Source organism: Pyrus communis, chromosome 16 (assembly GCF_041283825.1).
Source record: "Pyrus communis isolate YQ-2024b chromosome 16, ASM4128382v1, whole genome shotgun sequence".
NCBI classification, from domain to species: Eukaryota; Viridiplantae; Streptophyta; class Magnoliopsida; order Rosales; family Rosaceae; genus Pyrus; species Pyrus communis.
The window spans coordinates 4,396,899-4,409,047 of record NC_142580.1 but is presented as its reverse complement, the minus strand read 5'-3'; the positions used below and the strand labels follow the sequence as shown (position 1 = coordinate 4,409,047).

Here is a 12,149-nt window from a genome sequence, read left to right as displayed (position 1 = left end):
TGAACACCCACTCCGGACGAATGTGCACCGTTCGCTTGCCGAAATATCCCCGTATATTGTAGCACCAGTATTCTACGTCTGCAGTGCTTGCATCCATGGCATATGCAGGACCGTTCGACGCTACAGACCCAGCCAAAACAAACCATTAGTGACTGCCACAGGTGCCTGGGAAGTTTCTTTGCAAGGGTTTGCAGCTGTCCACAAGATCTTCCCTGAATCTGTATCAAAAGCCGCCCGTGCTCCGGCTATAGTTGTCTGGATTGAAGGTGCGAGAGTGAAGTTCTGTTGGTCGTCGTTGGCAATGTTTGTGTATGCCCTTCTACCATCTGTGGCTGCACCCCATATCCCTCATGTTCCAAAAATACCCCCATTATTTTTTTTAGAACTCCAACATGCTACTTTTTAAATTTTTTAATTTTTAAATTTTTAAAGGGTGACAACTGGCAAGTTGTCCATCCTTTTCGGGATTAGAAAAGACTCACAGAGACATTTCAACCTCTTTCTTGTCACAAGTTTGGCTTCCACACCAGCAACAGGTTTCAAACCTGAGACTTTCAATTTTTAGTTTGAAGCAATCCGTCATTTACTATTGGATCTTCAGTTCATGGTTCAACATGCTACCCTATTAACTTTTCTATATGTGCATTGTAGACTAAAAACGAATCCCCATGTCTTCGAGTAATTAAAGCACTGCATAATAGCTTAAATTAATTTTGAGATTTGGATCCTCTCTTGAGCCCAAAGATTTGGATCCACGTATCTTGATCAGGAGAATCCTTCTAGACTGACGAGGATCCAAATCCTTAATTTTGGACCTCTCCATTTATTGCTATTTGGTTTTGAATGGTAGAGCTGTCCCACGTGTTGTATGTCACCTAATATAAATCAAATAATTCCATTCACACTTACTCGAAAAACATCGTTCCCTCATGACTTTCAATAAATAATACTATATTTCTGGAGTAATCTTTTATTTCCACTTTATACGGTAGGGCAAACTTGGAACTCTAAACTTCATTGACAGGTTGCGTATTGTTCGGAAAAAAAAATGTTGGGTTTGAATATCCCCACCCTAAATTAATAGTTATATTAATATATCACGTTTGTAAGCTGCAGTTTCGGTGTGATCAGGATTTTTTTTTTTCCCAATACTGACACGATACTATTATTATCTACATTAGAGGGAGAAAGTGAGTTTAGCTTCACAATGAGCTAACAATAATGTGGTTCAAATTCACATTGGAAAGATTCGAACTTAAGACTTCTTACTTACAAGTGAAAGAGGAAAAAAAGTAAGAAGTTAGACGAATTTATTATTTAGGTAACAAAGCTTTAAGAAATGAGGAGGCTCCCGTCACTACTCGATGCACGATCTCACCATTATTTGTTTCGAATTCACCTGTTTGATGCTCACCAACAGACCATGAAGGATATTCAGATTTGACAGATCCTTCAACCGAAGCTCAGTATATATGTGTGTATATATAGATATCATCAGCTAAAGGTCAAGATCAGATGCCAACCGGAGTTCCCCCAAACACTTCAGTGGGATGCATGCTGCATGGAATTTCACCTTCAGTTGAAGGGTTTTTGGATGATTCATCCCAATGAAGTGGTCAGGGAAACTCCAGGGGACAGCTGATTTCACTTGCTTAATTTGGTATACTAGCATGCATACCATATATATTTATAACCAATTAGCTTCTCAGTTTTCGCTTATCTTAATTCCCAGAAATATGAAATACCAAAGTTGAGATGAGAAAAATTTATGAATGGAATTTGGGCCGCAGCAATTGAATCTAGTCACAATTGTGGATTAGAATCAGATATATGAAAGTTGATGAAGAATGATATTTGGAGGGGCCTCCATATATGTTTCAAATATTCTCATTCAGCTAAATAAAACAAATACATATTTTTCTTTTTCACCAATATTATTCAAGGATTGTAATTTAAGTTTAATTAAGTACCTACTATAAACATGTTTCCAAGCTAAAAGTACACTCTAACTTAAATTAATTTGGCATATTTATTTTTAAAGGATGATCGCGATATATAAATAGGTGTTGGGGCCTGCAGCTGGTACTTTTCTCACATGAATAAAAATAGATAAAATTCAGTAATTGATTAGAAATTTGGAAAAGCTTGGCTGTAGATCTGAGGCCATTGGAAGAGATTCACTGGTGCTGGTTTGACGTTTTCATAACTTCAGATTCCTCCAAATCAATATATGGTAGTAGGTATCCAAATAGTTCCAAAACACCAAATACAATCGGGTTTTAGGTCTTTTCCTTCTTCTTCTTCTCTTTTTTTTTTTTTTTTTTTTTTTTTTTTTTTTCATATTGATATTTAATATTTTTTTTTTGTCTATACAACTAATAATTGTGTGGTAAGACATGGTTGATTAGTCTTTAGATTTTTTTGTCCATTATCTACTGGAGTATTGTCTCTGTGTCAGCATCGTACTGTTTTGTTTAGAGCATGAAACCCTAATTTACTCTGTTGGCTTCTAATTAATTCCGAATTTAATAAACTGGAAGGTGCTCAAATTTCTCTACTCGATTGTGCAGAAAACGCCGGATAACAGAGAGTAGCACTTAAAATCCCAACTTTGCTGTCGTTCACTAGACGAAGCATGATCATCAAATTGTACGTTTTTTCCTTTCAGTTAAATCAAATTGTATGGTATACATATAGTTCCTCTAAAGTTCCTTATTTTCACTGTTGTGAAATGATAAGAAGCAAAAACCCTAATTTCTTGTTTGGTTGCTGAGATATTGTGAAAAAGAAAGGAACATGCGAAATCTTGTACTGAGTCATCAGTTTGAGCCTAATAATTAGACCTTAGTACAGACCTCATCAGCCATGGCTACTTTTAATTATTTGTTTTGAATAGGACAAAAAATTAGTTCATATTACAATTATGGAAGCTAAAAATTGTATTTCAGCAGCAGTATGTGAATTACAAAACAACATGAAACTTGAATGTGTAACCTCCTTTTATTAATTTGCTTTGTTCTCTTTGAATTCAACGGCTGACATCAGTTTCCGCTTTTCATACACACACACACACACATACGTACACTATTATGTAGAATTCAAGGTTTATGGAATTGGATCCAACCAAGTTCTTGGGCAAAGAAGCAATGGCCTAGTGCGCAATACAAAGCCGGCCAGTGAGTCCTATTGTTGTCACTCAATCCCTGGTTTTAGGCACAAACATTTGCTTTCTCAGGTACGTTCGTTTGTTGTTGCACTGCTGCTGCTGTGTTAATGGAGTGTTTGAAAATGAAAGCAAAAATGACAAAGATAAAGACCAGTTTAAGTTTATGACAAAGCTGAGAATTGATCATCATTGCGCTGCAGCTCTGCTGCTGCTGCTAGAGAACTATCTGGTATTATTGCCTGCTAGTCTATTCATGAAAAAAAACAAAAGCAATGTGTGTGCACACTGCACATACAATAGAATGATTACTAATAAAAGCATTACTTAAACAAGTAAAAGGAGGAGAATACTAGATAATTAATTAGTTTATGATTTAGCTGCGAAAACAATGTAGAAACTAGATCGTTGTTCTTTATAAAATCAAATGCCAACAGGAGTTCTCCCAAACACTTCCGTAGGATGTATAGTTGCAAAAACGGCAATTTCCCAATGAAGTGGTCAAGGGAACTCTTGGTGACACCTGCTAATTTTCTTCTTCCTTCATAACAGCTTCATAGAAAAAGTACATTGTGATGGGGACTCAAACCTGGGACGTGGAGGTGGGACTGTAGGAGGCTGATAACCCTTTTCATTCTTTTTAAAATCAAATGCCAACAGGAGTTCCCCCAAACACTTCAGTAGGATATATAGTTGCAAAATAGCCTATTTCCCAATGAAGTGGTCAAGGGAACTCTTGGTGACACCTGATAATGTTCTTCTTCCTTTATAACAGCTGCCTCATATAGACCAAGTACATTGCGATGGGAAGTTGGGAACTCAAACCCGGGAAGTGGAGGTGGACTGTAGGAGGCTGATAATTTTTATTCTTTGTAGAATCAAATGCAACCAGGAGTTCCCCCAAACACTTCAGTAGGGTTTAATAGTTACAAAAGAGACTATTTCCCAATGAAGTGGTCAAGGGAACTCTTGGTAACACCTGATAGCATTGCAGACCTTATTCTTTTCTTTCTTTCTACTTCTTTCAAGACTTGTTATGGTTTATTGGTTATGATCGTTGCAACTGACTCTACTATATATAGTGAGTGATATAATGGATGGTCCTGAATTCCTTGTCTTTGTTCAAGAGGAGAAAAGTTGGAGGAGGAAATCGATATATGAATCTAGACGACATTGGAGGCTAAATTGAAGGTAGCGAATAATATCGAGGCATTGTCATGTGCCATTTTATCCTCTTTTCACAGCACTTTGCCTCCATGAAAAGCCTTTCCTTTTCAGCTTTTTCAATTCATATGTACAAATTGAATTGCTGTCAGAACTCAGAACCTCATAAGTGCTAAGACCTGCTTCTGGAATGTATGCTTTTTGCATCCAAGAAAATGATGAAAGGAGCAGGCTTGGATATGAAACACAACAAAACGGTTGAGACTCACTGCACTTTTGTTCTCACCTCCATCTGACTGCAATTCTGACCAGGTTCAATTTTCTATTACTAAATCTCTGGCTTTTTCCTTTTCCCTCTACTGGTGGTCCTACTATCCTGATCTAGACCACTGACTTTATCAATGGACACAAATAACTTTAGTTGATCCTTAGCTATATATCGAGAGTGTACTGGGTTGCTGGCATTCCCTTATGCAGAAAAGGAAATTTAAATCTGCCAGTTGTCTCCTAGGTTCTCCTGACCACTTCATTGAGGACTCTTTTACCCCATCATAATGAAGTGGTTCGGGAACTACCCTTGGTTGCCATCTGACTTTGATTTCGAGAAGCTAGATCAGCTGTATTCTGATGTTTAGTTTTGGTTCATAATCATGTTTGGAACTGTCTTTCCATCCACGTTGGATGGCAATGAACAAGATTTGGCAAACTGATATAAGGCTTTGAACTTGTTTAGGGAAATGGTGCGCTTTTGATCTTATGCTGCGAGCACAGCCTCATATTATAACACATCAAGATATAAACCTGATTTAAATCCATACTCTTAAGTTCTCATGAGATTGAATCGTGACTAAACTTAAAGATTCAATGATTATGTTGTTGAAATTTTATAGATCGACGGGTCCGGGGAGTTCCACTCTAACGACACCGGTATTGTCTCCAACTTTACCACATGCTCAATCCGTCAGGTGTGGTGTTTTACCACAAAAGTCCTTAGTATTAGTTAGAGTAGGGTAATCATATTTAAAGCCACCATTGTCGACTTCCCCCATCGATGTGGGACTGGCAACACACCCCTTCACATGTAACCCCATTTAGTGGTTTACACGTGGAGATCCACACATCGGCAACTGAAACTTAAAGGTCGGTTCTATGTTAAGGATCTAGACTTGTTTTCAATCTTTTTCAGGAAGTGTATCTTAAGAAATCCAGGAAGTGTATCTTAAGAACTCAGAGGCCGGCTCTATGTTAATAGTCCAAGCTTGTTTCCAAGCCCACACTTCCTGGTGACAAGTCTTTGGCTTGCATGGGCCCGTAACCGTAGGGTTTGATACCATGTTGAATTTTTTAGATCGACAGGTCCGGGGGGCTCCACTCTAACGACACCAATACTATCCCCAATTTTACCACCTGCCCAAACCGTCAGGTGTAGGGTTTTACCACAAAAAAGCCTCGTTATTAATTAGAGTAGGGTAATCATATTTAAAGCCACCCTTGTTGACTTTCCCCACCAATGTAGGACTGCCAACATATGTAGCATTTGGGGTTGAAAAAATTTAAAAATTATGAGTTTCGGGTGAGAAAACCATGGCTGGTCGCACCCAACGTTCCTCTTTTGTTTCAGTAGGTAACTACCGAAATGTGGATGGAAAATGGCCGTACGTATAATGGACTGAATTTTACTCCAATATTCCGGTTGTGAAGGCTGAAATCTTATCTTGACATTCCATAGGAATCGGCTGAACAGATTCCCAAGAAAAGTTTAACAGATGTGAAGACATTAATTTTTTTTTTTTAATAGACGATATTATCTATACTAAGGGGGTGGGAGAATGAGATAAGTCTCATAATGGCTATCAATAATGTTGCCCAAATTCACCTTTAGCGATAACCGAACCTAAGACCCTCGCACTTACATGACATCATTTCATCGAATACAGATCATAATCAGAATCGTTTATTCTTTTGGTCACTGTTTAAAGGTCATCTAATTTTTATTTGATTTGGATACCATTTAGTCATCTATATATAAGGATGTTACTATAATCATAACCAGTGATTTGTTTGACACATGTACATGGTTATATAGTCTCTAAATCGATCAAATTTTTGCTTGAAATGAACTCTTGATAATATTAAAGAGCATGAACAGTTTCGATTATGATATTTGTACGGTGAAATGATGTCAAATTAAAGATGAATGAGGAGTAAGGAAAAATGAGAGTTTACTTTAAATTACTATAATTTAGTGGATAGTGATTGTAATCAGACGTAAGGAGAAATTTTTCTTTGTGACCGGAACATGGGTGGTACACCACATATTTTTATATAAGTGGTGGAAAATTGTATTTTTTAAGTTATCAACTTTCTAACACACATATCTCATCATTTATATAATAACACGTGGTGTATCACCTCATATTCCGATCACACTGAAAAATTTCTCAGACATAAGGAGGCCCTATTTTTTTTAAATTACCCTAGCCAATAATTTTTCACATACAAAGCTGTAGTTTTGACAGGGGCCCTCATTTTAAATCCTGCACCGGATCGTCTAAAACATTGGACTAGCCCTGCTAGCGAGTGACAGCTGGCTCGATGGATAACTCCCAGCCTTCTATCTAGCAAGCATCTTGCATTTCCGAGGCGCATCCCACTACTAGAAACTCGATTAGTAACCACTGATTTATCGGTGGCTATTGTGGATTAAGAATCTCTCCTAGATATCAGATCATTAACGCAACAGAGGACATGTTTATGCCCAGGTACATATAGGATAACTTTTGCTCGGGCTCAGTAGTACATGCTATGCTTAGATGATGCCAAGAGGGATTTGATATCGCATGGATTTGCCTCGTGCGTTCATCAACTTATACTTTTCTTGTAGCATCCACTACACATACGAAAAAATCCATGTAAAATGTTGAAGCTAAGCATATTGTAGAATAGTATATATGAACCAATCACGAGGATCCTATTCTCTTCTGTCTATATATATCAAATAAAACTGAAAATTACAGGCTGGACAGAATAATGTGTGAGAGAGTACAATTTCTACGCAGACTGGTCGGCGGCATGTGGCTGTCGAAGTCGATTCCTTAGTTCTGAACTTCCCATCTGGGGCCACATTTACGTCTAGGTTCATTGATGATATGGTTGTACTTCAAATGGTTTGGCAGATCTCTATGAACCTTTGATCTTGAATACAAACGAAACGACGTGCATACTCAGATGAATTGCAAAGGCAGTAATTCTCTATAAATAGTGGAGTTAGGAACTATTAGATACTCATCGATCGACCAAAGATAGCAAGTTAAGAGAAAAGATTAACATCAGATGGCCCCTAGAGTTTCCTCAAACACTTCATTAGAAATTAATGAAGAGTCCTAATTAATTCATTCTCTCTCTCTCTCTATTGAAGTGTTTGGGGGAACCCTTGGAGTCATTTGATCCATATAAACCAAGGAAGCTAGCTGCTTAATTGAATGGAGTGATGTCTTCATGAGGCTAAGCTTCCTCACTTTTATGCTTAATTATGTATTGGTGTTTTTTTCATTTAATTTATTATTGTACACCATTTCAACCCTATATTAAGGAAAACTAATGAAATAAGCTTGAAAATTTTGAGTTTTAACAATAAGGACAAAATAAAGAGTAAAGTGAATAGTACCAGGATTGACATTTTAGTGTAAAAATGTGATTTTTCGTTAAAGTGAATATTACCGGGAGCTTTTCATTAAAGTTCTCTATAATATAGGTACACGTGCAATAACTTCACAGATATATGTTAGTTAATGTTATGCATGCTTGTTAGCTAGTCTTGTATTTTGTTGTGTGGCAACTGATAACTCATCATGCGTTGAAGACTTTTCTTATGCAGTAGCTCAATTAGCCTTGAAATGGAGCTCTCTTTTCACATACAGCCGGTGAACAATGGCGGCATGCACTTTACAAGTTTCATTTGTCTGCAGTTAGCTGTATTAATTACTCGTGGATGGTGATTACTTGAACAAGATTAGCAAGTCAGATCAGACGTAGTCTGAGGTTTATCTATGGTTCAGTTTTTTTATTTTATTTTATTTTATTTATTTATTTATTTTTAATCGGAGTGGGAAATTGGGTTCGCTATATATGTTCTGATGTTTTGAATGTTGTTCATGTTATCTCTCAATTCAACCTTCAAATTGTTATCAAAGTAATATTACGTACTTCAGAGTTTGTAACGTTACATTTTGGTCAATGATAAAGGAACCAAGAAACCAGATTAATGATTAGTCAGCAACAAAGTGGCAAACCGGACAATAGTGACACTGTCTTAGCCACTAGCATGCACTTGTCATGAAATGCATGCGAGAAGGGCATGCAAACCGCTTCTGACCGAGTTCAAATCTTATATATGCACCCAAAATTCTCTGTAGCCTCTCTGTGTCCTTTCAAATGCTTCCATACAGAGACAATGCAACTATCAGTTTCACTTACACTAATTCCCCTCCTTTTCTCCTTGCACCCCTCGTCCTTCACATCATCACTTGCACTAGTTCTCCTTCCTTTGCTCCTAGTACCCTCCTCCTTCACACCTGTATTTGTCCTATATAAAATTTAAAAGGAAAAAAAAATCATAAATCTATTTAACACATTGACAATTGGTATTCCATGGCTTTCTTGTAGGTTGTCACAAATGGTACAGTATGCATCATTATTGAAATGAAAAATTACCAACCTATGGCTATGAAATCCGCTTAGAGCATTTCCAATCATGCTTTTTATTTTAAGTTAAAATTTAGATAAAAAGACTACATTTTAAGAGCTTCCTAAAAATTTCTAGTCCAACTATACTTTCTAATTTAGGGAGTCATAATAATTGTGAACCATGCACTAAGAATAAAGATTTTATTTAAAATACCATTAAAACAATAATAAATTAATGTTAATGAGGAGTTCCTTTCTCACCCCTTACATAGTTTAGGAGCTCCTAGAGATATTGTTATCCTAGGAGCATAATAGGGAGTGTGACTGGAGATCGATCCATTTAGGGAGCTCAGCTCAATGAAGATAGTCTAGTCCAACTTTCTAGTAGTGCGGTGTTTTTTTTATTACATTAACAATTCAACAAGCCTGAAAATAAAATCAACTAAATCATATCTATATATATTTAATTTGATTACAATAATATTCATCCAAGATTTTAGAATGCACCATTTTAAAGGAAGGACCAAATTAAGCAATGATCTTCATCAATCAGCAGGTACTTCGTTTGTTTGTTCAGAATTAGTAGGCACTTTCAAACTTTTTGGTTAGAATCGGTAAGCACTTGAAATCGGCAAACCGGACAATAGTGACTCTCAGCCACTTCACTATGCACCTGCCATGAAACACATGAAAGCAAGGCATGTACACCACCGTTGATCCTCCCTTAAACTGTTCCATACAAACAGTGCAACTCTCACTTTCCCTTACCCTAATTTTCCTTCTTTTTCTCTCTCTACCCTCCTCCTCCACATCATCATGCAACGACGATTCTTCGTCATCCGCAGACGTACTACCCACTCTAACCCTCTTTAGTACCTTATTAATCGCTGGATAACTCGCTGGTACCATGCCCTTATTACTATTATCATCGTTCGTCAATTGCTCTAACGTTGCTTCCATCATACGAGTACCCCTTTCTAGTGTACAGATCTCACAGCGAACCTTGAGGTACTCACTTTTGACATAAACGTGCAACCCTAGTACCTGACGCCCCTTTTGGAAAACTTCATTGCTAATTTTGAGCCCACCCTTTATGATTAGCTTCACTATCGTTTCTTGTCTTCTTCTGACTCCAATCAACGACAACATGCTAGTAAAGATCCCGAACGAGTGTTCGTAATTCTTTAACTTGTCGACGTCAAATCTACAGCTTCTTCTTTTGTTCCATCATAATATTCTCTGACGGTGGTTTCAGAGCGGTCTATGGCAGTATTGGTGAGTTTGTAATGGAACATGTGCACAAATTTTACCAGAAATTGGACCGGCTGTTGTACTGAAGTTGGGTTTTGCTCATGATCGCCAGGGTTGTCTAGTTGTGAGGTAATGTCTCGGATTTCAAATCGAAGGCGGACTTTCTTGTGGTAGAATCCGAAGTCTTCCATGGAAATTATATATATATATAGGGAGACTTTGGATGCGGTCCCTAACTATGAAAATTCTTTGACTAAAACCTTGTTGGCTTTCAATTTTTGATCCAAGTCCCTGAAATTAATGTGATAATTTATTTCTATGTACATTACTATATTTTTTTAAATTAAAAATTGAAATTTATAGTTGTTTATATTAATGAGATTTTAAATAAAAAACCATAATTTGTGGGATTAAAAATATTAAAATATAAATATATTATTGTGTGTGTGTAAACATGGGTACATTCATCAAAATTAACCAAAAAATTATTGTACCAAAACATGGGTACATTCTTCAAAATCACCAAAAAATATATATATATATTAGGCTTAATAATATTAGTAAATTTCTTCAATTAAACTTAACATGGATACATTCTCAAATCAACAACAAAAAAAAAAAGTACCCATATAAGTTTAAAAATGGATTAGAAAAAAATTGAATAGATTTTATATAAAAAAAAGGGTATATTTTACCTATAACAAATTGGTATATTTAAGAATGAGTACATTTTAAGATTAAAAATTTGAAAAAAAATTACATGAATGGTACATATAATTAGCATGGGTACATTTAGCAAAATTAAAAATGGGTACAAATAAATAAAAAAATATGGGTACAGATACAAATAAAACTTTATAAAATATGGGCACAAAAAGAAATTAATATATGGGTACAAATTAAAACTGAAAAGAAAATTGGAACAAGTTAAAAAAAGGGTTGCAAATTAAAAATGGGTACAAACTAAAAATAAAAATATACGATAAAAAATTTAGGCATAAATATAAATATACTAATTGTAACATTTTTAACATTAAATGAATATATTTAGAAATAAAAAATATTTTATTATTGAAATAATTAATGATGTTATTAATACCAAGGACCTTGATCAAAAAATGAAAATGAATAAGGTTTTAATCAAAAGAGTAGCAAAATGAAGAATGAGAACCTAATTTCTCCATATAGAGAGAGAGTGAGAGAGAGAGAGAGAGAGTGAGAGAGAGAGAGGCTTCAGGGTGGTAGGTGGAATCCATATTGGTTGCGAAAATAAGTAACGAATGACCGACTTCAACTGGAGTTTATTCGTTAAAAAGTTTTGTCTCATTCTCGTCATGGGAGACTGACTTTAATTTGTTTTGGTTTTAGAATGAGTAAGGTCGGAGAGAATAAATTTGTAAACAAAATTTTGAAAACAAAAGGACATAAAAGTTAATCATTGGTTTATTACTTATATGTTGATGAATGTACTTATTCTTATTAGTGACACATCATTTAATTTGCAAATTTAGTATTCAAATTTGGTATTCCTAGCATTATCCTTTTAGAATGGTAATGACTACCCAATTTCTAAATAATTACGGAACCATAGTGCAATAAATGTGCTAATATAGGGTTTATCGATAGATGGCTGCGAGTCGCGGGTAGGATCCAATGACACAAAAGATATGATTCGTTTAGGATTTGCTTATGTAGGGAATATTTTTGTTAAGAAATACACTTTTGTTATGAAGTGTTTTCGTTAGAAGCACGTTAAATTTTTATTACAAATTCAATGCTTCCTGAAAAAACACTTTTGTATAACAACTAACAAGCATCCAAAAAATGCTTCTTCTAAAGCGCTTCTTTCACCGAGAGGAACACTTACAATTTTTTTCCCAAAACT

General features: G+C 35.8%; 1 long non-coding RNA gene across 2 annotated transcripts; it reads left to right on the top strand.

The window, feature by feature from the left end:
* Positions 1-2,116: 2,116 nt before the first annotated feature.
* Positions 2,117-4,238, top strand: LOC148689846 (uncharacterized). 2 transcript variants are annotated; one of them, XR_015957649.1, is made up of 3 exons: positions 2,117-2,283; positions 2,571-2,649; positions 3,096-4,238. It is a non-coding gene; the product is annotated as an uncharacterized LOC148689846 (long non-coding RNA). The 2 variants fall into 2 exon arrangements; XR_015957648.1 differs by having other exon boundaries at positions 2,571-4,238.
* The last annotated feature ends 7,911 nt before the right edge of the window (positions 4,239-12,149 follow it).